The sequence below is a fragment of the Rhinolophus sinicus genome, chromosome 18 (assembly GCF_057876585.1).
Source record: "Rhinolophus sinicus isolate RSI-liver-muscle chromosome 18, RSI-T2T, whole genome shotgun sequence".
NCBI classification, from domain to species: Eukaryota; Metazoa; Chordata; class Mammalia; order Chiroptera; family Rhinolophidae; genus Rhinolophus; species Rhinolophus sinicus.
Genome location: NC_142518.1, coordinates 114,670,460 through 114,698,216, shown reverse-complemented (window position 1 = coordinate 114,698,216; position 27,757 = coordinate 114,670,460). Strand labels below are relative to the sequence as shown.

Genomic DNA, 27,757 nt, shown 5'->3' with positions numbered 1-27,757 from the left:
TCCCATCTATTCTTAAGTCTTGCACTTAAGATCCAGAAATCTGTTCGGATGTTTTGCAGACACTTTAAAATCAACATGTCAAAACTCAATTAACTATTTTCTTACACCCTGCCCCTGCCCCTCCTCCAGTGCTCTCTATCCTTGCGCAAGGCATTGCTGTCCACCGAGGTGACTAGAAATCTGGGAACTCTGACTCCTTCCTGCTCCTTAGCCCCCACATCTGATCAATCACCAAGCAAATCCTGTTGATCCTACCACCTAAATGTCTCTTGCATTGCTCTAACTTGCTCCATCCCGGATGCCAACAATCTGAGTCACCATTTTCTCTCATCTGGATCCCTGCACGGGCCTCCCAACTGGTCTCCTTGCATCCAATTCTTGCTTCCGTCCAATCTGTTCCCTATGAAACAGTGAGAAGAAATTTTTAAAATGCAGATAAGATATGTAACTCTTGAAAACTCTTCAGCGGCTTCCCATTTGCCTGGAATTAAAGTCAAAACATGACTTTAAATATGGCCCAGTACACTCAGGCAGCTGCCTCTCTGACCCGCCTCGTCCTCCATTGGTCACCACCCACCTGCTCCCTCCTCACACTCCAGCCACACTACTTTTCTTTCAATTCCTCCAGAATAGATGCCATTCCCTCTGTTACAGGCAAGGCAAATTCTTTCCCCATCTCCCCTAATTCCTACTCATCCTTTAGGACTCAGCTTAGACATCACCCCCTCAAGAGTATCATCCCCTTGGGGGGGCCTCTCTTGACTACACCTACCCATTGAGTATGTGTGATCAAGGGAGGGCTGCCCCTTCATTTGTTCCCACAAAGCTTTGTGCTTTCTTCTGATGGTACCTGAACACTAAACTTGAATATGACTTCTCCACAAGCCTATGAGCTCCCTGAAGCCAGAGACTAGGCTGTCTTATTCTCACCGTACCCCTAGTGCTCAACACAGTACTTGGTACATAGCAGGTGCTCAATAAATATCATTTTACTGCATGAGTGGCTGGAACTCAATAGAGAAATTTCACCCCAACTGGGCATAAGTTTAGAAGGCTGATAAACAACCCTCTTGGAAGTAGTGCTTCTCTACAAGTGTGGTTGTTTGCAAATGTTAATGTATAACTGGCAAGAGATTGACTGGAAGCAGAACAATAGGTGAGAAACAAATTGTTCCCTGGTGTGTGTAGAGCAAGAAATGAGTCAGGAAACAGTAAAAGAATCAGGATTGAATTAGCTAAAACAAAAGATGAGCATGAAATAGCCTGCAGGAAGCTGGCGAGTGGGCAAGGAAGGAACAGACTGAGTGAATAGTTAACTAAGAATAACTAGAACAGGTTATGGTACTTTATGTTTTATGAACACTGTCCACTGAATCCTCACAAGGATTATAACTATTAGGATTAAATGCTCCCTTCTCAATTTTAGCATAAAAGGAAACTGAGGCTCAGAAGATACAGTAACCTGGCAAATCATGCAGCAATCTAATGAGAAAGCCAGGCCTCCGATTCAAGTGTACTAACTGCCCTGGAGCATCTTGGGGCAGGGAGAATCAGGGCAAATGAGGTAGTGATTCTATCTAAGCAGCTCAGCCATTCCTGACCACCTGAACATCTGGGTCAGGGGCCCCTCCTCTGGGGGGGTCAAACATCTTAGGATTCCCAGTATCACACTCAGCATACTGCATTGGAATCGTGCTTATGAGTCTTTCTCCCCTGTTATTATTTATACATCTATGTCTATGTCTATCTCTACGTCTATGCGTATATATCTATCAGCACAGCACCTTTAATTCATGGCACAGAGTAAGCTATTAGGCTATGCCTAAGGAGTGCGTGCTAACAGGAAGGGGCTGAATGAAAAAGGTAGGGCATGGGGCTCAAGCCAGAACAAAAAGCTCCAGGCCAGTAATTGTCCAGTCTCCAGAGAAACAAACCATTCAGCCCCTTCAAAGGCCTGCCCAATGAGGCTGAGATCCATACAGCCAAACAAAGGGAATCTCTCGTAAGAATGCCAGTATTCCCAGGCCATTGGTGTGCAGGGTCCTGCAATGGCAATTCAAATGAATAACAGACCACAAAAGACTATAAACACAATCAGAAGAGACACAACAAAATCCGTGAAGCTTGAATGGCCTCATTTCTTAGGCAGGAGGTAACAAGGCAGAGGGCTTCAGGGGAATTAAAGGAGAAAACACCTTGCAGTGTGTGGTAGGCTGAATAAGGGCCCCTAACAGATATCCACATCTGTATCCCCTGAACGTATGAATACTGTCTTATATGGCAGAAAACGACATTGCGAATCTGATTAAATTAAGGATCTTGAGATAGGGAGATTATCCTGGATTATCTTGGTGGGCCCTAAATGAAATTACACTGTCCTTATAAGAGGGAGTCAGAGAGAACATTGACGAGGCAATGTGACCACAAGGCAGAGATTGGAGTGATGCAGCCACAAGCCAAGCAATGCTAGCAGCCACCAGAAGCTGCAAGAGCAAAGGACTGGATTCTCCCCTAGAGCCTCTAGAGAGACCATGACCCTACTGACACCTTGATTTTGGCCCAGGGAGACTGATTTTGGACTTCTGACCTTCAGAACTGTGAAAAAATAAATGTGTGTTGTTTTTAGTCACCAACTGTGTGATAATTTGTTACAGTAGCCACAGGAAACTAATACAGAGTACAAAACATGTACAGGCATTTTCAGTTATTGTAGATGCTCTGTCACCAATGTAGATTATACACAGTGAACATAGATGCCCAGCCTCTTTCTACTACCTTCTCACCTGCCCATTAGATGAGAAGTCTGGGGTCACTGATCTGTGTTCTTTGCTCCAGAAAGAAAGAGAGTGTATAAATCTAGTGGGCATTTTTTTTTCTGAAATGCTTCAGAAGCAAGATTTTGGTTGGGCAGGACATGACTGGGCAAGGCTTAGGTGAAAGTGGGCAGGTGGGATCTGGCCTAACTGACAAGCTTGGTTGCTTGTTATTAAAGCAGCACCCAAAATTAGTCTATAGCAAACAGTATGCCTGGGTGTTGAAGAGAGAAATGGGCATATGAGATCTCTAAGGGAAGCCATTTTTCATTAAAGAGGGCCAGTTGTGAAAGTCATATGTCCGGAACCCAAACTCAAGGTGTTAGAACGTATGAGCAAAGAGACCAACCACTGGGAGCCTGGTGTTAGAAAGTCAGAGCAAGACTGGTGATAAAGCAGACTCCATGTTACATCTTCTCTTCCCCTGCTAAGGTCAAGATTTGTCCCTCAGAATGAGGCTGGAGTGCAGCCTAAACTAGCTAATTCCTCATAGCACTTATCGTTTTCCAGGCATTGTGCTAAAGAGGTTCACATAGATTAACTCATTTAATCCTCAGCACAGCCATATGAGGTAGGTAACATTGTTTCCATTTCAAAGATAAGGGAAGTGAGGCCTGGAGACATTACATAACTACTCAAGGTCACACACAGCAAGTGGAGAACACAAAATTCAATCTGGAATTTGAAATCAGGGCTGCCTGACTTCAGGGCCCATTTGCCAGTGCATCTCAATCCCAGTCACAAATTATGAGTTTTAAGAAATAATCCAAAGATTCTGCCTTAATTGGCATTAATTTTAAAAATCTCCCCAGGTGATTCTAATAGCAGCCAGAGTTGAGAACTACTGGACTAGGCTATATTGATTCTTGAATGACCGCTAGTTCCTCCTTCAAATTCTTCCAGAAGTGTTTGCTTGTTATTGAAATAAATCTCTAATGGGTGGAATTTCTGGCCAAGTTGGGAAACATAATAACTATAATGATGATGATTACGGTAATAATAACTATTTATAGCTGTGTAGGCTTTGTCATTTACAAAGTGCTTTCATATGCATTCTCTTCCACTTAATCTGCACAACAACCCTGTAAATGAATGATTGTTAGCTCCATTTTGCAGATTATCAAACTGAGACCCAAAGACATTAATAAACTTACCCAAAAGATCAGAGTTAGCAAGCAGCAGAACTTTGGTCTTCCGACTTCAAATTCTCTACTCTCTTCATTTCAGCACAGGTACAGCCTGGCCAGGTGACAGATTTGCAGAAGTGGGAGCAAGCAGACAATAAGCACACACGTCTCTCCAACTTACCCCTTGTTTGCCATGCCAGCAGCCTCAGCCTCAGCGTCAGCTTTCTCTCACTTCAGCACCATCATTTTGTGGGGATTCCCATCTTGGCACATTTTCAAGGTCGTGGTTCACTTTGTCTCCCACCTATCAACTTTATTTTTTTCCTTATTAATGACATAAATGACATCAACATAAATTGAAAGAAAAAAAACAAAACAGTTCACTGATAATCCTGCCACCCCGATGAGTCATGTGTTTTCATTGTTTTTTTAAACTTGATATTATTATTTGTATTAGTTTCAGGTGTACAAAACAATGTAATAGACATTTACACCCCTCACAGTGATAACCTTCCTCCCCCAATCTACTACCCCTCTGACATGGTATATAGCTGTTACAGTACCACTGACTCTATTCCCTATGCTGTACTCCACATCCTGTGACTATGTATTTAATTGTAGTTGACATTCAATAGTATTCTACTTCAGCTTCAAGTGTACACTACAGCGGTCAGGCATCTACACCGTCCATGAAGTGGTCTCCCTAATAAGACATGTGTCCATCTTTTATGTTCCCCTCTCCATGGCTCAGCCATATGCATACATCATTTTTACATACTTGTAACAATAGCTTAGATGCAATTTCATATTCTGCTTGTGTTACTTAGAATTATATCATAATCATTTGCTGTGCTGCAACAGCGTCTTCATGATTATCATTTTAATGGCTACATAATATTCCATTGAGTGGATGTACTGTCACTTAAATATTTCCAATTTTTCACTATTATAGATAATGCTGCAATAACCCTTGTTACACATAGAGCTTTTTTTTCTTTTGGATGGTTTCCTAAATTGTCTATCACCTTAAATACACCTCTTCTTCTCATTCAGTCATCCATTCATCTACCCATCATTCCGTCTAACAAGCATTGCCAGGCATTGGGGCGCATGCTCAGAACAATCAGACGAGGGCCATGTGTTCGGTCTGGTGGTAAGACAAACACCTCAGCAAATAATTGTGACATGCTGTAAGTGCTATGAGAGCCCAGTGTAAGGAATGACAAACTCTGTCTATTTCTCCTGGGGTGGCTTGTCATGGTCCTCTTACTGGGACTTTGTCTCCTACCTGACAGCTCCAAGTAACCTCATTTCTCCAGTCTTGTCTTTCTCTGTTGGCTGGCCTTTCAGTGTCCCTAACTCACAGTCCCCATCCTCTGAGCAATCTGCCCAACTTGACCCTGGAATGCACACTTCATACAACTTATAAGTTTTCTTTCTTCCTTCATTCAAACATCTCTGAGACCACCTCCTCTTAAGAAGCCTTCCTAAAGGTAATCAAGCAAGGTCCTTAGGCCAAATTGGGCACGCAGATTTGTTTGTTTGGCACAGTGTTTCCAAAGGTTGGAATTGGAGTGCGTGTGGCATGCCTCTTCGCTTCCCCCAGGTCCACCACTGCCTACTTTCTCAGATTATGTGAGCTCCACTCAGGAATTTTCCTTACTTTGTCTGAACTGGCAAACTAGGCTCCCCTCAACTAAACCTGGAAGTTTGATTATCTTCTCTCACTTCCTTACTCCTCTAGCACAGGAATTTAATTTCCCCTATCTTTCAACCTTTGCACATGCTGCTGTTTGGTTAATGTATGTCCATTTGCTTCACTCATTTATTCAGCCAATTGATTGGTCAGTGAAGGAATCCTTACTAAGCACCTATATTGTATCAGGTCCCCTGTGGAAGGCTGGGCATACAGAAACAAACGACAAGTGACCTTTTCACTGGCAGTACTCATGGTCCAGTGTAAACATGCCCTTCATGGATTTGGATTGTGAAGGCAAACAATCCAGTTGGTTAAAACACTTTAGGTAGACTCTTGCATAGAAAACAACTTATTCAGTACACTTTGATGAGAACTTTGCCAAAGCAAAGGCTATTCAAGGGCCATTCTACTTCATCATACCATGTCCCAGTGACGTTTAGCTCGGCAGGAGCAGCAGCTGACAAAATTCCTATTCCTTCCAGGAAAAAACTGGTCATCTGGAAGAGACTGGATGATTATCCTAAGATTTCTCATTAGTAAGGATTTTGCCCCCTCCTCTTGTTTGGCCCAGCCTTTGTCTAAACAAGCTTCTGTTGTGTTCATATACTCCCAGGATTTTGCATAAGTATAGGTCCTAGGGCCTGATTATGATAGCGTTCAGACCCTCCTGCCTACTAAGGACCACAGCAGAGATGTCTCTTTACACAGGCAGAAGAAAAAAACAGAGGAGGAAAGAAGAAAGGCGGTCCTATTCTTTCCTGGCTTGCCCATGGCAGAATGGACCCTTGTTTTGGAATACTCTCCTGATCTGCTCCTATTTTACATGTATCTGCCCTAGTTCTTGCTCTGGGTTACCCTATCTCTGGGACTTTTCCTTTACAGTTGCCTCTGAGGGCCATTCTTCCTCTGCCCAGAAGAAACCTTGTACACCTTAGCCATCACCCCCCAATTTCTCAATCCTCACCAGCCCTAGGCAACCACTAATCTACTTTCTGTCACTCTGGATTTGCCTATTCTAGACATTTCATAGAAATGGAATTATACAATATGTGGCTTTTTGTGTCTGGCTTCTTTCACTTCGCATAATTGTCAAAGTACACTCATATTGTGGCATGTGTCAGAACTTCATTCCCTTTTATGGTTGAATAATATTCCATTGTATGCATATACCACAATTTGTTTATCCATTCATCCACTTATGTACAACTTTTAGTGTGGACATGTTTTCATTTCTCTTCAGTATATACCCAGGAGCAGAATTATTGGGTCAAATGATAACTCTACATTTAACCTTTTAAAGAACTACCAAAATGTCTTCCAAGGGCTTTTGTTCACTTTTTTAAAAAGTTGCATTAAAATATAGTTAGAATAAAATAGTATATTAGTTTCAGGTGTGCAACATAGTGATTCGACAAACTCCACCTTTTAATGTTGCTGTTCCTCTTCTCCTCTTAACAATTGCTATTTTCTAAATCTCCATCTCCAGTTCAGATTTCTGTCATAATCTACCAAACACCAGAAAAATACTAGACTCCTTTTCTCCCTCATTTGCCACCTCCTAGTCATCTGTTTGCTCAGGAAGCCTCCAATTCACCTCCTCTTCTTCCAACACTCCACTTATGGTCCCATTTTGCCCCAAATTGTAGGCTTGCATCTAACCCCTGCCTATCTTTTTCACCATCCTTCCAAATCATCCTAAATATCACTGCTAATGTGATAAGCCAGTTTCTTGCTCAAAAACCTTCAGTAACATGCCTCAAATTGTAGGATTAAACTTACCTTCTTTGTCTGATATGGTAACAGGTATTGCCCCAGGAATATTGAGTTAGGTATCCTCTCTCATACATCTGTGCTATGTACGTACTGTTTCCTCTGCCTTGAAGACTGTCCCCATACTTGTTCACTGAGCAAATTCCTACTCATCCTTCCGATCACAGATTAAATGCTGTCTCCCATGTGAAGCCCTCCCTGAGTTCCTCAGGTAGACCTTGGTCTCACTTCCCCCACATTCCCACTGAGCCCATGTATGAGGTATGATTTAAAAAAATACAATGAAAGTTTAAATTAAAATGAAAAAATTACAGTAAAAGACACATTTCCATTAATCCCTCTCAAAATAACTCCCCCTCGCTTCAAACACACTTATCCCATCGTTCTCGCCACTTTCTGAAGCAGTTCTGGAAGTCCTCTTTCATGAGTGTCTTTAGTTATGGGGTTATGGCTGCCTCAATGTCCTGAATCAATTCAAAACATTTATCTTTCATGGTCATTTTGACTTTGGGGAAGAGCCAGAAGTTGCATGGTGCCAGATCCGGTGAATAAGGTGGATGAGGACACACTGTAATGTTTTTCATTGACAGAAATGGCCGTACCAGAAGTGATGTGTGACACAGAGTGTTGTCATGATGGAGGATGAAGTAAAGACACTCAGGAAAGAGGCTTCCAGAACTGCTTCAGAAAGTGGCCAGAACGATGGGATAAGTGTGTTTGAAGTGTGGGGGAGTATTTTGAGGGGGATTAATGGCGATGGGTCTTTTACTGTAATAATTTTTTTTTAATTTAAACATTCACCGTATGTTTTGATCACACCTCATACACTTTTGTTAGAGGCTTCATTGTAAATGATGTTTCCTTAAGTATTATCTTTTCTAGACTGCAAGATACTTGAGGGCAGGGACTGTGTAATTTCATGTCTGAATACCCAGCCCCTAACAGAGTGTCCAGTGTCAGGCACAAAGACACACACACACACACTCACACATTGAAGTAAGAAAAAAAGAAACTATGCTTTATTGACTTTATTTTCTCTTTGACCACCTGCTCTGGGCCAAGAATGTTAAATACTTTATTATCTCATTTACTCCTCACAGAATCCCTATCTCGTATCTCCATCTTAAAATGTGGAAATTGGGGCTCACTGAGGTTAGGTAACACGCATAATTTCACATTCAAGGCAGAGGCAAAGGTGTGTGTGTGTGTGAGAGAGAGAGAGAAACAGAGAGAGAGAGACAGAGACAGAGAGACAGAGAGAGAGACAGAGAGAGAGACAGAGAGAGACAGAGAGAGAGACAGAGAGAGACAGAGACAGAGACAGAGAGAGAGAGAGACAGAGAGACAGAGAGAGAGACAGAGAGAGAGAGAGACAGAGACAGAGAGACAGAGAGAGAGACAGAGAGACAGAGAGAGAGACAGAGAGACAGAGAGAGAGAGAGAGAGACAGAGAGAGAGAGAATTGACGAATTGATTGAATTTCCCCAAGGGTAGTCTTTCCTGCAAAGGGCCCCAACCTGAATCCTCACCAGCTCCATCTTGCCTTCAGCCCCAAAGTCCTCAAATGGTGCCCTATTTATAGACAACAGTCAGCTGCAACTCCTCTTCATGAGAGAAAAGTCTGGGAAGGAACTTCAAGTCTCACAGAAATGCAACCTCCCTGTCTACCTTGCTTTCATCTGTTCATCCCAAGACTTCAAATGGTCTATCACAACTGCCTGCACTCCTCCATTCTGGGAGCTTGGTAATCTTCCTAACTATCTTGACCCATCCATGTGGCCAAAAGCCTTTTTGCTTGAACCAATCTGAGACAAGATGGGAGTTTTCAAAAGGAACTTTTCTCAGAGGCTAAGGAGAACACAATTTTTTTTCTTTTAAATTACAAAACTAGAAATAATCAGTTTGCAGAAGACCAATTCCTTTTCCTAATGGAACTCAGATCTTTCGACTGATGAGCTTGGCTGGCACAGTTTACAGGGCACTCAATCCCCATTCCTATTCTTGGCCTAAATCTTGTCTCAGTTGGATGCTCAACTACCGCTACTCAGACTTATTGCCTGAGTTGGTGCCACCGTTAGGGCTGGTGGGATTCTCTGTCCTTTCCAGAACCTGCTTTATTAATTTAGCTTTGGTGGGGGTGGTGAGGTGAGGAACATTTCCAATTACTTCCTGGTCCTGGGAATTTCTGTACTTACCCTCAGAGAAGTACCGTGGTTCCTGGGCCCATGAGTCAGGAAGAAACTTCCTCATCTAGCCCTAGAAAGGACTTTGCTGCTCTTCAGGAGGCCTCGCAGGTGTTTCTATAACTCCTCTTAGAGGTCTCTATGGCTCTGGTCTTTGAAAGGCCCACCTTAATCCCAGCCTGTTTTTCTTGGTCCTTTTTGGTTTTCCTGAGGCATGTCTGGGCTAGACATCACTTGGGGTGGTGGTTTGGCTCACAACCACACCCCTGTGACAGTCAGTTGATGGTCTATCCACTAGCTATTTCTGCAAACAGATGGAAGTATGCTGGGTTCTTGATGATGAATGAACCAATCAATCCCAGAACTCCATGGCTCTGGGCATCAAATTAACAAGACAATGAATTTCCCTCTTAGCTTAAATTACTTTTTAAGGTGTTTTCTATCAACTGTAGCTGAAAGCATCTCTGGGAATGCCCCAATGCACAGACCCAATGGTCACGTCTGCCGTATGCTATAGGACTCTCTCCTCCCTCCATCACTTACTGTTTCAGGGTTTAAAAATCTCTTCCAAGTTTGTCCAATCAACTTCACTCTCTGGGGAATTTGAAACTGGTAATGGGAGACACAAGGCATGGAAGCTGGTCATTGGAGCTGATTCACACAAATGGTAGTGCTCTAATGAGGAAGGGTCAAGTAGTTAAGTAGACTACTCAACAATGAGTTAAGGACACTTAAACTACTGTTTAAGTCTACAAAGCTGTTCGGTTCCTGCCTTTCTTGAGGGCAACTCTTCCTTCTGTTGCTTGCTACCAAAAGAGCTTTAGATGATGACATCTAACCAACAAAACATTAGGACTACTTCTACCCTTTTGTGACACAGCTCTTTATTTTAGGCCTGACATTGCTTTCAATTGCCTGTCAATGCTGATCCACTGGTAGCAGTTTCCTACTCACTCAGTTGCTGTAGATTCAGCATTGAAGTTGGGGTGCAGTGACCAATTAGCAACGTCCACCGTAGGCACAGGAGTAGTTAAGTGGCACCAAGAATTTGCAGACTCTATCTAGGCTCTGTGAGGCTGTTTTCTCTCGTAGCCTATGTGACGTCTTTCTAAAGCCTGTTCATCTGCCTAGTTCACTAACACAACTTTGTGATCGTGGAGAAATCACTTTCCTTCTCTGAGCTCCAGTTCCTTAAGTGTAAAATGAAGACGTTGGGTCAGATGACCACCAAGTCATTTCTAGTTCTATGACTCAGGTGGTACCCCCCTTCAAAGGTGGGAGACAGAAGCAGCTTCCCTGACTTCTCTTTCAAAACTCACTCCCCTCCCTCTATTCCAGCACTCACTGAGTTCCAGCGTCTTGTCTGAGGAATGCCTCCAGTTCTCAGTCTATTGGCAGAGGACAGAGGATTGGCAGGTCTGGAGCCCAATGAATCATCAGGCCTTTTCCAGTTCAGGTTACGAACTCCACCCACTTCCCCAGGGTTTCTCTGATGATTCATTCAGGTGCCTCTTTCCTATCCTTGGGAATGACCTTCCAGAATTTTATCTCTCCAGCTTTGCAATAAAAAAAATACTTCACGTGCTGAGTTATGATAATAGACAATATCCATCAACAGTAAGAGTTGTTCTCTCAGGCCCTCCCTCCTCTGCCCCCCTCTATCATCCACACGATGTGCCACCCCAATCAGGTCCTTACCCCACCTCTTAGCTGCCACTGCACCTCCCCTCCCTCTCGTCTTTCAGACAAGGTCCTGGATTCCTGAGGATTTCCTCTCTTAAACCCCAACTGCCTGCACCTCTCCCCTTTCCCCACACTGGGCTCTGGCCTTCAGTGGCAACCCAGCCTTTACCTTCTCCCCACCCTGCCACCCCCACTCCAGTCTCATTGCCCCCCTCACAGGGCCTCTCCCTCTGCAGCTGCTGCAGTCTGAATAAGCACAACAAAAAAATTACCACATGTATTAAAGTGAAACTCTTGTTGGACAACTGCAGATTTCCCTGGGCAGCATTTCAGTTTGATTTTCTCAGGTTCCTATGGAGCCTGAGCTCCTGCCCAGACCCACCCTGCCCCCACCCCAGATGTCTGGGCCTGTAGGGAACCAGGACCCTGGCCAGTCTCGGAGGACCAGTCCCCTAGAGCTTCCTTGTCTACCAGTGAGGGGCCAAAGGAACAGAGAGGGCAGGGGAAAGTCAGCCAAATGGGGCAGGGAGCAGGAATCTCGCCCTGTAGGGAAGTTTAACTGAGAACTGGGGGCCTGAGGGCAGAGAGCCAAGCTCCCCCTCACTGAAGCAGAAACCAATCTTGCAAATAAACACATAAACAGATTACCCGAGAGTCAGGAAGGGCTGCTAAGGGGCTGGAGAGCTGAGCTGTCCCCAGCCCCACCCCTGGCACTTCCCCGAAAGCTTAGGCCCCAGCTTTGCCCAAAAAGGATTGGTTCTCCAAAGTCTAGGCCCCACCCAGCCTCTCAGTTGCTGAGGGAAGCCCTGAGCTTGGCCAGGCCTGGGCCTCTCTTCACTGTTGCCCCTTTCTCCCTGGCTTCTCCACCCAGAATCCCACTCCAATTCTTTTTGCTTCTCAAGACTGGGCTCTTGTCCATCTCCCTTGGGCACTTCTGCCATCTCTTGCCAGTTTTTCACTGCTCCCAGCCACTTTCCCAATACCCTTCAAGCACATTTACCATCATTGTGCCTCCCTCTCTGGGCCTCCTTTCAAATACCCACTATGGACCTTGAAAAGGGTCCTAGATAACAGTCACCTCCCCTCTCCACCCCCATTCTTACTCTTTCAGAAACCCAAGCAGAACTTTCAATTTAAGCTGTTTGGGCCTCAGTCTGTCCCAAGATGCTGAGAGCCATGCCAAAACCCCACAAGCATCCCTGAGGAATGCCTACATGCTATGGAACAGAATTGCAGTGCCGGGCTGAGGGCCTCCGAGAGATTTTCCCAGCATGTACCTTTCTGTCAGTGCCCTTTTCTGCCATTCTCATCACAACCATTAGGGAATAGCACCAAACATTCAGGTGCTGGGAGGGCCCAAGGGGGTTCTGTAACAGGTCATGAGGCATGCCTCCAGATTTGGCCAGAGGAAGAGACTCCTGCCCCTGGTCTAGGCTGCAAGTGCCATAGCTCTGTCTATGCTTCTTACTGTGTCCTCAAAGGCTAGCACAGTGTCTGGCACATAGAAGGCGCTCAACAAATATGTGGGAAAGTTCGTGCATAAATATCTAAATAAATAAAGCTTTTAGCAACAAACTTCTAGGGCCTGGGATGGTGATTCTTCATATGACTAAATCCCAAGGCCTCTGTATGAGTTTTCTATGGCTGCCATAACACATTAACACAAACTTAGCAGGTTAAAACAACACCTATTTAGCAACTCACAATTCCGTGGGTCAGAAGGATGGATAGCCCATCCTTCTCATAAGATCAAGATCAAGGTTTCAGCTGGCCTGGGCTCTTATCCAGAGGCTTGAAGTAACAACCCACTTCCACCCTGATTTGGGTCGTTGGCAGAATCTACTTCTCATTGATGTAGGTCTAAGGCCCGATTTCCTTGCTGGCTGTCAGCTGGGGCGCCGCTCACTGCTTTGAGGGAGATCTTTTTTTCCTTGTGCCCCCCTCCATCTTCAAACTAGCAACAGTGTATCAACTTTGACTTTTCCTTCTGCCTTCCTCTTTTGCCATCAGCTGCAGAAAGTCCTCTGATTTTAAGGACTCCTGTGATTAGATTAGGCCAATCCACAGCTTTCTCTCTCCTTCTCTCCCTCTCTCCCTGGGACATAATGAGAAGGCAGCCGTCCGCAAGCCAGAAAGAGAGCCCTTTCTGGGAACCAAATCAGCTGGCACCCTGATCTTGGATTCCCAGCCTCCAGAACTGTGGGAAAATCAATTTCTGTTGTTTAAGCCACTCAATCGCTGGTATTTTGTTATGGCAGCCTGAGTAGGCTAAGACACTGACCATGATATGCAACAGCACAAATCAAGATGGAAAGAAAGCTTTCACCCACTTGTGCAATCCTACTCTATGTCTTTGACCTTTATGGCATTCACTGAGAGCCAGCCTGGGTGTCCGGCCAGCCCTGGTTCCAGGGCATAGAAGGAAGGGTGGAAAGGCCAGTTTTTGAGGCTCACGTTGGCCTGATGCAGCCACCTGTGAACTGGATAGGGCTGCTCGAGCAGCTGGGGCCCCCCTGGGTGCGAGGCCACCTTCCCAGGCAGGCCCAGGAAGGCTGCAAGATGAATTAGCTGCAGCTGAAAATCTGCAGCAAGAAGCAGGGCCAGTGCATAGTGCCATCAGTGTGCAGTTGATTTGTGATTGTGAACAGCATATTTGGGATGCGACAGACGACTGCAGGGTCAAGCAGCCAGCCGAGCTGTGATGGTTTGGAGGGAGTTCAAGCCTCTGAACTGAAAAACCATATTTTTGGGGAAAGACCATGAGCATCTGTTTCAACTCCGAGGCTGGCTCCTCCCCACTGATGTTGCTGGTTTCTTTTGTCACAATGTGTAGGCCCCCACTGTGGCCCCTGGAAGCAAAACTCCCAGCTGTTCAATGGCATGTCATCCTTGGGTCTGTGCCTTAGTTATCTACTCCTGCGTAACAAATTACCACAAACTGAGTGGTGTAAAACCACACAAATTTATTATCTCATGGTTTCCATACATCAGAAGTCCAGGCACAGTTTAGCTGGGTCCTTAGGTCCTCTGCTCAGGGTCTCATTAGGTTGAAATCAAGGTGTTCACAGGGCTGCTATCTCATCTGAAGCTTGGGGTTCTCTACCAAGCTCACTGGTTGTTGGCAGAATTCAGTTCCTTGCAACTGTAGAACTTAAACCCCCATTTTCTTGCTGGCTGTTGGCCAGGGATTACTCTCAGCCCCTAGAGAGGCCACCCTTGGGTCCTTGCAACATGGCCCTTTCCTTGCACATTCTCTCTCTCTCTCTTTCTCTCTCCCTCATTTTTAACTTTATTTATTTATTTATTTATTTTTTAAATTTATTGGGGTGACAATTGTTAGTAAAATTACATAGATTTCAGGGGTACAATTCTGTATTACATCATCTATAAATCCCGTTGTGTGTTCACCACCCAGAGTCAGTTCTCCTTCCATCACCATATATTTGATCCCCCTTACCCTCATCTCCCACCCCCCACCCCCCTTACCCTCTGGTTAACTTTTTATTTTTAAATAATTATAGAGTCACAGGAAGTTGTAAAGATAGTACAGAGAGGTGCCATGTATCCTTTATCCAGTATTCCCTAATGGTTACACCTTAGAATTACAGTTCAATATCCAATCCAGTCAATTGATGTCGGTAAAATGTGTGCATGTTCTATGCCAGTTTATCACATGTACAGATTTGTGTAACCACCACTGCAGTCAAGATTCAGAACTGTTTCATCACTTCAAAAGTCCCCCTGTGCTGCTCCTTTATAGTCACACCCACATTTTTCCCTCCCACTGTCTCTAACCCCTGGCAACTACTAATCTGCTTCCCAATTCTATAATTTTGTCATTTTCAGAATGTTATATAACACGCAATGTGTGACTTTTGGAGACTCACTTTTTTCACTCACCACAATGTCCTTGAGATCCGTCCAAGCTTTGGCACGTATCAGTAGTTCTTTCCTTTTCTATTGCTGAGTAGTATTCCACGGTGCGATTATACCACGGTTTGTTTAACCATTCACCCTGTGAGGGACATTTTGCTTGTTTTCAGTTCTGCCTATTACAAATAAAGCTGTTATGAACAATTGTGTGCAGATTTTTGTGTCAACATAGGTTTTCATTTTTCCAAGATAAATGTATAAGATGGCAATTGCTAAATTATATGGTAAGTGCATATAAAGTTTTTAAAGAAACTGCTCTAGTCTTTTCCAGAGTGGCTGTACTATCTTACATTCCCACCAGCAATGTGTCAGTGATCCAATTTTTCACACCTTCACCAGCATTTGGTGTTCTCACTTTTTTGGGGTCTATTTTAGCCTTTTGGATAGGTGCTTTAATTAGCAATTCCCTAATGGCTAATGGTGTTGAACACCTTTTCAAGTGCTTACTTACCATCTGTATATTCTCTTCAATTAAATGTCCCTTCATACCTTTTGCTTCCTTTCTAATTGGATTATTTGTTTTTACTGTTGAATTTTGAGAGTTCTTCGTACATTCTAGATTCTTTTATCAGATACATGGTTGCACAGATTTTCTCCCAGTTTGCAGCTTGTCTTTCCTTCCTTTTAACAAGGTCTTTAATAACAGAGCACAAGTTTTTAATTTTGAAGCAGTCAAATTTATTAATTTTCTCTTTTATGGATCGTGCTTTCCATGTCAAATCTAAGAACTCTTCACCAATTCCTAGGTTGCAAAGATTTTCTCCTATGTTTTCCTCTAAAAGTTTTATAGCTCTACCTTTTATATTTAAATCTACAATCCACTTTGAGTTGTTTTTTATATAAGGTGTAAAGTTTATGTCAAGTTAAATTTTTTTGCCTATGGATATCCAAATTCAAGAGCACCATTTGTTGAAAAGTTATTGTTTCTTTTAAGAACTCACATGATTAAGTCAGATTCACCCAGCATAATCTCCCTCTTGATTAACTCAAAGTCAACTGATTATGGACCTTAATTACATCTGAAACATCCATTTTTTAATATAGTAGCATAATTATGGGATTGATAGCTCATCATATTTAATGGTCCCATCCACACTCAAAGGGAGAGGATTATATAAAGGTATGGATCATTGGGGGGGGGTGTCATCCTAGAAGTCTATCACATGCTGAGAACACCCATTCACACCCATTTTTTTTCCTCCCCTGGGTTTGAGAAAGACTGCCTAGCCCTAGGGTCTTGTCCAAGTGAGGACTGGCTGGTTTGGAAAGTTCTATAGGGAGCTGAGGGTAGATATGGGTACATGTGTGCATACCAAGCCCCAAGCAAAATATGATTTGGCTGTTCCTTCCCAGAGTTAGGGCTGGGTGGTCTCACTCTGGACTAAACAGCTCTGATGATGAGGTGAAGCATGGGGTGGGGGGAAGGTCATGATTACATGGGCCTTTTCTTTGAAAAATAGAGCATGGAGTAGCCAACTCAGAGCAGATATTTGTGTTAGGCACAACTAACATAGGGAATGCCCATTTGCTTGCAATCTATTTTCTAACCTTCACTAGAGTCAGTGTTCTGTCACTGATATTCAGCAGTGTTTGGGGCCCAAAGGTGAAACTTCTTTCAGCTGTGACTTCTTTTAGCCATGGGACTCCTTTTGTCCCTCTGTACTTAGTGACATGGTGAAATCAAGTCCCGATAGTGTGCTTTCAAGCTGGGGCCCATCAGAAAATTGTATGGAGTAAGTGGCCAAGAAGGTGGAGAAAAACTGAGAGAAAAAGTGAATTTAGAAATATAAGGGGAAGGCCATAAGAAGAGACCCACCTGAAATGAGTAGGATCCAAAACCTGTATGTTAATCGGTTCTTCGTGAAGCCAAAGAAACACCGGAAGCAAGAAGAGTGAGCACTGAAATCTCCTATGGTCACAAACATCGTCTTAATCTCTCACTCCCACACTGCTCTGGACTTTCCTCTTCATCACCCCCATCTTTCCCAATGTGAATGGCACCCCTGGAGCTGAGCAGTGTGGCAGCCCTGATTCCAATGTATGCTCTGTAAATGCCACTCTATGAGCATTCTTCTCTGAGTGCTCCCTGGACCTCCTGCACTAATTCCTAAAATCCGCCTCTTCCTGGGCACAATACTTCCTCTTCCACATCCCAACAGCTCATTGCCTCAAAGTAGGATCAGCATCACCTAAATACCTGCAGCTGCTCCCAGACCACTGTTCTCCACTATTAGGCAAAATCCCTTCCTCCTTCAACCCCGTTTCCATCTGATATTACCAACCTCTATCCTCCTCCCACCGTCATCATCGTAGTCCATTCTCCCACATTCTTACAGGATTTTGATCCCTTCTGGTTTATATTTTCCTCTCCATTCCAACTCCTGTTGTCACATTGGCTGATTTCAACATTCATGTGGATGATTCCACCTAATTCTGTAGCCCAGTGGTTCTTGATCTGCAATCCCTTGGAAAACTTAAAAAATACTGATGCCTCGGATCAACTCAAACCAATTGAATATGAATGTCTAGGGATGTGGCTTTACCATCGATACATATATTTTAAAGCTTACAGGTGATTTTAGTGTGCCAGGATTGCAATGAATATTTCCATTATAAGCCGGGGTTGAGGACCACTGTTCTGGCCTCAAAGATCCTTCACATCTTCAACTCTAATGAGTTTCACTTTCAGAACACTTTAGAAAACCAACTTTATGGTCATATCCTGACCTTGACATCACCCAGAATCTTGCTACCTCTAAATTCTGTCACCCCAAGAATGCCACTACAATCTTGCACTTCCCTACTCTGGTACTTCTTTCATCTCATTACAACTTCAGACCTTGACCCCACCATCTTCTCCTAATTTATTAGCAGTCACCCATTCTTGCTTCTTTCTCTACATAGTCTGGCTCCTATGGTGGATCATTCTCACCAGTATAACTTCACCACCCAAGTTCTCTTGCCTGTCTATTGCACTTACCTTACAAATCAACTGGAAAATCTGCCTTCTCTGTTCTGCCAGATCTTCTGGAGAAAAACGGGATGCCAGTCAGATGGGTACCACTACAAATGTCTGATTTCTAATTTTAGTTGCTCTCTGAACACTGTTGATCCTTTGATTTCTATTCAACTCTGTCTCCCATTTCCCTTGGTCACTATTCTAAACCATTGCCCCTTTTTGTATAGAGGCCATGGGTGTGAGCTCCCCTTCCGCAGCTATAAGCGCATTTGCACCTCCTAGAGTCCTTTCCTCTTTCTTTTTGCTCTGAGAGGAGTGTTCCTTTTCCTACACGAGGCTAATTAGTGTGTGCTCTGGATCCTATCATGACTCCTTTACTGAGTCTTTAACCTCTGCTGCTTTCTTCCCCTGAGACTACGCACGTGTACACACACACACGTGTCTCATGTTCTAAAAACTCTCTCTCGAGCTTGTACTTTCCATCATCTACCATCTTCATTTATTTGATCTCAGCTAAGCTTCTTGAAAGAGTAGTCTAATTCAGTGTCTCCATTCCTCACTTCTCAGTTGCTGCTCAAACTACTGCTACCAGGCTCCCACTGCTCCACTAACTCCATGGGCAATGGTCAGGGCGGAATCCATAGGGACATTTCCAGATCTTTCTTTCATTGGAACTCTTCTCCACACCACCTGTGCTAACCAATTCTGCCTTTTGAAGACTTCCTTTGGCTCTCATGATTTTCCTCTAGCATGGCTCACCACTTACCTCTCGGACTGCTTCTTCTGTCTTCACTGCTACATCAGACATAGTCTTTCCCATATTTTAAATGTTGGCATATTTGAATGTTCTGTCCTTAGCCCTCATCGTTTCCCTCTAGTATATACCCTTCCCCTAGGTAGCCTCATACTGAGGACTCCCAGAACTCTGTCCAGTCAAGCCTCTTGGCTAAGCTCTAGACCTATGTATTTAACTGTCTACTGGATCTCTCCTCCTTCTCTTTCTCCAATTTTACGTGTCCCAAACCAAGCTCATCATCTCCCTAAATCCTCTTCCCTCAAACTATGAAACTAGAGCCCATGTTTTTCGTCCTTATTGGTGACACCATTATCCACTCAGTCGCTCACAACAGAAAACTGGGTGTAGTTATCTAGAGTGTCCTCTCTCCCACAATCCCCACCTCTGATTAACCATCAAGTCCTATCAATTCTATGTCCTAAATAGGTCTCCAAAGTGTCTATTTGCTCCATTTCTGCTGCCTCCATTCAGGTTTTTATCTCTCATCACTACCGTGTTTCCACAAAAATAAGACCTAACTGGAAAATAAGCCCTAGCATGATTTTTCAGGATGACATCCCCTGAACATAAGCCCTAATGTGACTTTTGGAGCAAAAATTAATATAAGACCTGGTCTTATTTTGGGGGAAACACGGTAGTGATGCAGTCTCCTAACTTCTCTCCCTGTCTGCACTCTTGCTCCTCAATGATTACTTCACCCAGCAGCCTTTAGAACAGTACTTGGGACATACTAGGTATTCAGTAAAGTTTTGTGGAATGAATGGATGTCCAAAGGCTCTCTGGAGTGACACACAAAGCCTGTTCCTCCTTTCCAGCCTCATTTCCTCTCTTATAACTTAGGTTCTAGCTCGTAAGTACAAGAGCAGATCTCATATCAGATCTTCTGATTCCAAGTTTGAGTGCTCTTCCAATTACAGCCCAACGGCTTCCCTTTTGGCCTCATTTTATGAAAGTCTTAGAAACCTTCTACTTGGGGGCATTTGGATGCAGTCCCAACCGGAGGCAAGAGGACAGACAGTATGATCTCCCATTGTCACTTCCCATGAGGGAATGCTATGATGTTAGACCCGCAAGGGAAGGAAAAAGGTAGATTTTGAAGAGATCTAAAGCATGGATGAATTCAGACCACAATTATTGCATCTATTAATTCACTTATTTATTCAACAGGCATTTACTTTGTGCCAGGCTGTGTGCCTAAAGGTGTGATGGTGGGCTCCACTGCCTTCAGGAGTATTGATGGACAGTGACAGGAGTTTTGACAAAATGGGAAGTAGAAGGGATAACTCTCTGCAGCATGAGTTTGGTGGTGGTGGGGAAACAACATTGCCCATGTCCCGGGAGATTGGCCAAAAAGCTGCTCCAGGACATGTCCTGGTCCACTGCAGTACCAGGACAATGGAATGTCATGAGACGGTGGGCAGAGAAGGAGTCTTGCGTTTGGAGCAAAACCTTATTTCTTCAGCCCCTCACTCCTTGTTGTCACCACCCCTTAGAGCAACAATTATTCCCATCTCCCAGGGTACCTTAGATGTGGCCAAGTCAACCTTCTTAGCAGTGTCCAAGGTGGGTGGCAACATACACTTCCCTGGGAAGATCTTATTGTGTGCAAAGCAGCATGTTCACCACAAATGGCCCGGGATTCTTCCTCAGTCAGTTTCCCCTCATAAGCCTCTGGCTCTTCACTGGTGACTCACTCAGGTGGTCCCCAAAGAGGCTCTTTCTGTTTCTGTTTATTGGGGTAAAGTTACATAGGTTTCAGGTGAGGGTCTTTCTTTTATCCAGAATCCTAGAACTTCTTGGACACTATTGAAAAAACCACTTTATATACCAGAGAGTTGCTTTCAACATTGTTGATGGAGAAGGGCTGTCTCCTCACAGTGTGACCTGTGAGGACCAGGGCAGGCAGCAGGGATCGAGGGTGCAGTTTAACTGGTGGAGGAATGTTTGTATGTGACCCTGTGCCTTCTCCCCAAGGGTCTGAGCCAGACCCCTAGGTTGGCTCCTCTGTGCCCTTCCCCTTGCCACCCCCCTTTCTGAGCAGGGCTGTGCCAGACCAAGAAGACACTGCCCCAGGGGCTCATAACCTGAGTGAGATAGTCCAATTATCTTCAATTTATGGAGCTCAATTGGAGTGAGTTCAGAAAAGAGCAACTTGAACAATTAAGGGACCAGAGGGCTCAGCTTCTGGGGCAAGATAAAAGGCAGGAGGTGAGAGGCTGCAGTAGTGGTTTCAGAGGGAGTGGTGACTAAGGGGGAGGGCTCACAGGAATGTCTGCCAGCAAGCGGGTGTTGAAGGGGGTGAACACCTGGGAGGGAGGGGCTGAATGAGCTGGAACAAGGCAAGAGATGTGAGTCCCCAGGAAGGGCAAGCAAGAGGCTCAAACCCAGCCTCTGGGAGTCAGGCCATGTTGAGTGAGTAATAAATTCTGGCTTTCTTAGCCCAGGTCCTGGCTTGAGGGAATCCCAGCAAGTCCCAGAGAACACAGCAAGCAGGAGGGTGGTGCCTCTCACAGAAAGGAGCCTAGGCCTGGGGTCTGTTGAAAGCTTAGGCCCCGTAAGATGGTCATGTGATGGAAAAACTGGCGGTTTGCTGCACTGGTTGAGCTCCAAAGTATCCTGGGATTATCTATTCCAGCCCTTCTAAGATCCCACAGGGCAGGATGCACCTAACCCAACTCAATTCTTAACTCAGATTTTGTATTCAATATTTAAGATGTATAGTGGGCATGGCCTAGTACTGGACCAGGCTGTACTTCTGCTAGGCTGTGTGACTTTGGGTAAGTCCTTTCCTTTCTCTAAGTCTGTTCCATTCTCTGTCAAACAGGGAGAACCTTTTCAAGCAGCAGAACCCTCCCCTTCTAATGAAATCTTACGCAGAATCCTACTATATAAAACATATAAAAGCAGTGCTTTGTTAATAGAAAGGTGTTTATTGAGTTTAAATTTATGTCATTTGCCTTATTATCAAGTGAATCAATCAGAATTATTGGGTGATTTTGATCAAATCAATGGTTTGAAATGAAGGGTTACAGCTCATGGCTGCTGTCCGAAATCTGCTAATGCAGCCAATGTTTGCGGAAGCCCTGAAGCTCTTCTATAAAGCCCAAGGGCCCCCTTGGAATTCAGGGTGAAAGCCATCATCTCAGTTATTTCCCCAGATTCCTTTCAACTCAGACTTTTTCAGAAAACAGACTGTGTGTCCCTAGAAGGCAGGCACTGTGTCCTGTACCTTGCATCCACAGCACCTTGGTACCTTTACACCTGGCCCAGGGCTTTGAAGAGTTTTTTAAACAAAGGTTTAACAGTTCTGTTGGATTGAATTGGGGACCTTTGGTCAGGTAAAGGAGGTGTGCCTTGTTTGGGAAGGCGCCCTCCCCAGATGCAAGGGCTCGCTCTGCCTGCTTGCAGCTCCCTCCCAGACAACTGGGAGAAGCACTTTTGGAGAAGGAGGGGCTAAGTACTGGTCTTTGGGTGCATCACTCTTGCCAAATCCCGTTTCACTTTGGCTGCCATTCCCAGAAGGCTTCACTTCTGGGAGCCAAGGAGGCAGCCCAAACCAGGATTTTTTTAGAGGTTCAGTAAAGCAAGCTGACCAGAGTAAAGCAGGTGGCCTGAGCAAGAAGGACCAGAGTGAAACTGATTTAAGTGCACTTGGACATGGAATGATGACTGGGGAAATGACTTTCCAAAGCAGCTTACTAAACAAGCACTTGGGTGCTACAAGTGCCAGGTCGTTTCCCACGCAGCCATCCTTGACTGGCAGGTGATTTCATGTTGTCTCTTGAAAGACTTTGGAGTTAGTGTTGTTAGTTTTTTGTTTGTCGTATTTTTCCTTTTGTATCTACTGCAGAATTTCTTAAAATGAGATATACTTTTGGTTAGCTTCATGATGCAAAATTTTAAAAGAGTAAAAAGATATATATTGAAAAAAAACCTATGTCTCCTTCCTTCCCCAGTCACACAATTCCTTTCCCCAGAGACAACCATGGTCCCTAGTTTCTTCACATATCCTTCCACAGATATTGTATGCCTATGCTATATTCATATATCCTTCCAGAGATATTCTATTCAAACACAAATACATATATACCCATTTCCCCTCCCACAGAAATGGAAGTAGTCCATATACACTGCTTTTCATGTTTTTTTAATGGCTGCATAGTATTCCATTGTGTGTATGTATCAAAATTTATTTAACTAGTCTTTTATTGATGACATTTGGGTTGCTTCTAATCATTTCTATTATTCACAATGCTATAATACTCTTGAACATACATAATTTGGTATATGTGTGGGTCTATCTTACTACCCTTGAGGCAGATTTTAAGCCCAACTGTGAGGCTGTAGGAGGGAATTCTCTGGAATGTCATGGCCTAATTTTGCCTCCTTTAACCACTTTGCTTCTTTCCTTGACCTTCAAGCAGGTGCATCTAAGTGCCATTTCGGGATTGTACACCTGAAATCTATGTAATTTTACTAACAATTGTCACCCCAATAAATTTAATAAAATAAAATTTAAAAAAAAAAAAAAGAAGAAGAAGGCAGGCAAAGGCATGGTAGGGGTCTAATCCCAAGTGACTAACGATGCCTCCGTTGGCTAAGAATTCCTACTTGGTGACATCTTTATGCCATTTAAGCAGCAGCCGGATGAGAGACTAGTTTTAGAAACCAGAGAGACAATGGAAACACATGAAGCAAGCTGCATGTAAGATGATAAATGGCAACTGATACCTACCTTCTGTGTCAAGGACCAAATGGGGAGGTGTGGGGCTGAGGCTGACTAGGAGAGAGCACACTTCATCTAAAGAAGACAGATTCAGTTCCAGCTGGCAATGGGGGCCCAGTACTCTCAGACCTTCTGAATGTTTAAGAAGCTAGAAATATGGATTGTATGCGAACTCTCCTCAATTTATATACAATAATAATAATAGTGAATACCTATACAGTACTTACTATGTGTAGGTCAGGCACTATTCCAAGTGCTTTAGATATCATAACTCAATATTCATTGTAACTCTATCAGGTAGAGGTCTATTGTTTATCTCCATCTTACAGATGAACAAAGTGAGGCACAGAGAGTTTGAGCAACCTTCCCAGAATCACAAACAGCAGACTCAGGATACAAATGCAAGCCATGCTCTTAATGACTATACTCTTACTGAACTTTTAGTAAACACTCTTATTAAATATCTTATTGCGGAAACCTAAGTCAAATGTAAGCACTGCATAGACCAACAATGCCAAGCCAAACAAAATACCTCTGAAAGCCTCTGGTTGGAGACCTCAGCTTTAGAAGGTGTCTGGCTTAAGGCTGGCTGTTGCTCTCCTGGCCCTGCAGACCTCAAGTGATTCCCCTTGCCATCCTTCAGACCCAGGCCAGGTGTCAACATAGCCTGGAGCCAGGTGAAAGCCCTTTCTGCTGTTTCAGTCACACTGCCTGTGTTTATATTCGCTCTTGAGAACAGAGTGAGGGTACAGGGCCAGGGCCAGTTGGCCTAGCTTTGGGTCTTTAACAGGTCACGAAACTGTGGGTGAAAAGATGCTGGCACTGGTCTTGGAGTTGGAATTCTTGGCTTCTAGTCCCAGCCTTTGGCGCTGTTTTGTTTTTAATGGTTTTCTGTTTAGGGGGGGGAGAAGGAGGGTGGGTCTTTGGGCCTCACTGAGCCTCAGTGTGTTCATCCACAAACCCAAACTAAGAATCCATACCACACAGGGCTATTGTGAGGAGCAGGAAGACACTGGGTGTACATGTGTAGTACACATGGAAGGAGATATTCTTAGCAGGAGAGCTTGTTAGGGGCACAGGAAGCTGGCACTTCCCAGGGGAAGCTACCTCAACATGGAGCCAGGAAAGATGAGCTGTCTCCTCTGAGCCCCCCCTTCTCATGATTAAGTTTTTTATCCCAAGCTCTTTTGTCCACCAGGCCACTTCTATGACCACAAATAAGCCATCTCTAACTCTGGGCACGGATTCCTGGAGTCCAAAGGCATAGGAGAGCCTGAAATTTACCATCAGGGCTTTGTTTGCCAATAAATCTGCCTTTGTCAATTTTCCTGTTCACTATTGTGCTTTTCCACGTTCATTTACATGTTTGTGTGCTGGGTTCAACAAGGCTAAATTCAATATAGGCGTCTCCAACCTTTGCTCACGAAGAGCTATCTATCTATAGCCTTAGCATCTGTGACTATTAGTCTCCTCAAGAAAAAAACTGCTGAAACTGAGACTCAATATTATGGAGAAACCTGGTCATGCATATCATCAAGTACTTTGTGAAAGGGTGGTGTATCCTTGTTGAGAAAAAGCGTCATGCACCAGCAGGGGGGTCATAAGGGAGTGGGCCACGTGGCTGGGAAGGGGGACAGAGATGGCAGGTGAGCAGAACAGATCCAGTGGACAGGCGAGACAAAGGGAGGGGGAAAGGGGATCAACGTGGATGCGCTCCTGTGCTCTAGGGGAGGCAGTGCTGAGTTCTCTGCATCTCTCCAATCTTGTGACAGTGTGATGGTGAGTTAAGGCTGTTCAAACAGATGCCGGTGGAGCCCTGTACAGAGCCCCAGCGAGCCTCCCACTGTGTTCAGTTCCTGTTCTAGCTCCTCTCTACTCAGGGCCACCTACCTTTTACTGTAGATGTGAGTAGAGGCGAGGCCAAAATGGTGAGGTCAGAGTGTGGAGGGTCTTGAAGGGCAGCTTTGGATTTTTCCAAGCAGCTGGAGCTGTTCCAGGGGTAGGATGCCAGGCCACCAGTCCAGGAAGCTCCTAGCACTGTGAGCGGAAGTCTGGGCTGCAAGGACAAGAGGCTGGAGGCTGGAGGCAGGGAGGCCAGTTGTGGGGTAATGAGGAGCTGGGCAGACAATAGCAGTGAGGATGGAAGGATCAGCTGAGGATACAGAACATACACAGAGAGGTATAGGACATCTGGGTTATAGAGGAGTAGGGGACTTAAAGGGACCAAAGGAGGAGTCCCAGATGACTGGTTTCATGGTCCACAGGCCAAGAGGAAAGGCAGGGCTATTAACATAAACGGTGAATTGGCCCCTTAATGGCTCTGGCATCTTTTCATCAAAAGGCCGCCCCTGCAGCCCTGACCTCGCTTTAGTTAGGGCCTGGCTGGACCCGGCTCAGGGTGGAGGCTGCAGGAGCTCTGTCTACTCCTTGGGGTCCAGGAAGGCCTGAGGCCTGGATGGGCTGAAAATAAAGGGCGCCACCCACCCCAGCCGCTCCGGCGTCCCGCCTCTGGCCCCACTTTGGCCTGGCAGGTCGGAAAGCCAAGGACCGCCAGAGGCGGAGGGAAGCAGGCAAGGGCCGGCTAGGGTGGGGGTGGGGGTGGGGGTGGGGGTGGGAGTGGGGGTGGGGGTGGGGGCGGGAACGGGCCTGGACGCCGGGCAGCGCGGAAGTGGGAGAAAGAGAAGGCCTAGAAAGAGCTCGCTCAGCAGCCGCCGCCGGACCCCGCGCCAGGCCCGGTTCGGCGGCTGCGCCTCCGCCTGCCTGACGCCTCCAGCCCGGGTAGGAGGAGCCACAGCACCACCCAGCGGCCGGTGGCAGGGAACAGCAGTCAGGGCTCTTTTGTGGCCCCAGAACAGTCGGGGAGCTGAAAGGAACAGAGCCGCGGAAGAAGGCCTCGAGGCAAGCTAGTGGGAAGCTGGGGGCCATAGTGGTTGATGGACTCTTAAAGCAGACTCTCCATTCATTGTACCCACCAATTCATCCGGCACGTGGCACTAGATAAATCTTACTGCAGGTGAATTGGTAATATCCCTTTTAAGCTCAACAATCTTCCATGGCTTCCGGTGAGTCTCCGTATAAAGCCCAAATTCCCTAGCTTGACCTTAAAGGCCTTCCATGTTTTGAATGCAGGATGTCTTTCAAGCTTCACCTCTCGCCACTCACTCCACACATCCTACTACCGCTCACTCCTGTGCAAATAAACCACTACTCACCCACATCCACATCCATTCGCCCAGTGAACTTCTACTTCAGGCCCTGGGAAGACAGGGCACACACACATTGTTGTCTGCTCAGAGCTCCCATTCACAGAGGGAGGCAATGGACAAGAAAACCAACGTATAAACAAGATCATTTCAAGTAGTTACCAGCACTCGATCGCATAAAAAGCCGGGTGATCTCGTAGTGTCTGGGGCAAGAAGGGCACTACCGAACCTAGAGGAGTCAGGAAAGGCCTTTCTGAGAAAGTCACATGTGAGCTGAGATCTGCTAATGAGAAGGAGTCTGCCTCGCAAAAATCGGGAGGAAGAACATTTCAGGCTGAGGAAGGGCATGTTCAAAGGTCTTGAGATAGTCACAAACTTAGTATATCAGGAAAAGAAATAAGGTGGCTTGGCTGGAGGATAGTGAAAGGAGTATACTGGGTGAGATTGGAGAGGTAGGCAAGTGACAAGTCGTGGAGGGAGGGCTGTGTGGGCAATCGTAAGGACTTTCAACTTTATTCTCATTGAGACGGGAAGCTACTGGAGGATTTTAGCAGGGGAGAGACATGATTTGTTGCATTTTTAAAAGATCACCCTGGGTGGACTGTGTGTGTTTGGGGTGAGGGGCTTGATTAGAAGCAGGAAGAGCGGTTAGGAGGCCACTGCAGTGGTCCAGGAGAAAGTGGACGATGGTCTGGTCTAGGTGGGAACAATGGAGTTGGGAGAAATTGCCACATTCTAGAGGTACTTTGAGCAATTTTCTGTTCATGTGTTTTCCTCCCAACCAACCCAGGAGTTTCTTGAGGGAAGATTCCTTGTCTGAGTGATCTTTGGATTCTACACCCCTTTACAGTTAGTCTAATAGGTT

General features: G+C 45.1%; 1 long non-coding RNA gene across 1 annotated transcript; it reads right to left on the bottom strand.

The window, feature by feature from the left end:
- LOC148754703 (uncharacterized) lies at positions 1–26,275 on the bottom strand. The gene is made up of 4 exons (XR_016019934.1): positions 25,580–26,275; positions 15,176–15,290; positions 4,122–4,264; positions 1–400 (listed from the first exon to the last, which is right to left on the bottom strand). It is a non-coding gene; the product is annotated as an uncharacterized LOC148754703 (long non-coding RNA).
- Positions 26,276–27,757: the final 1,482 nt, after the last annotated feature.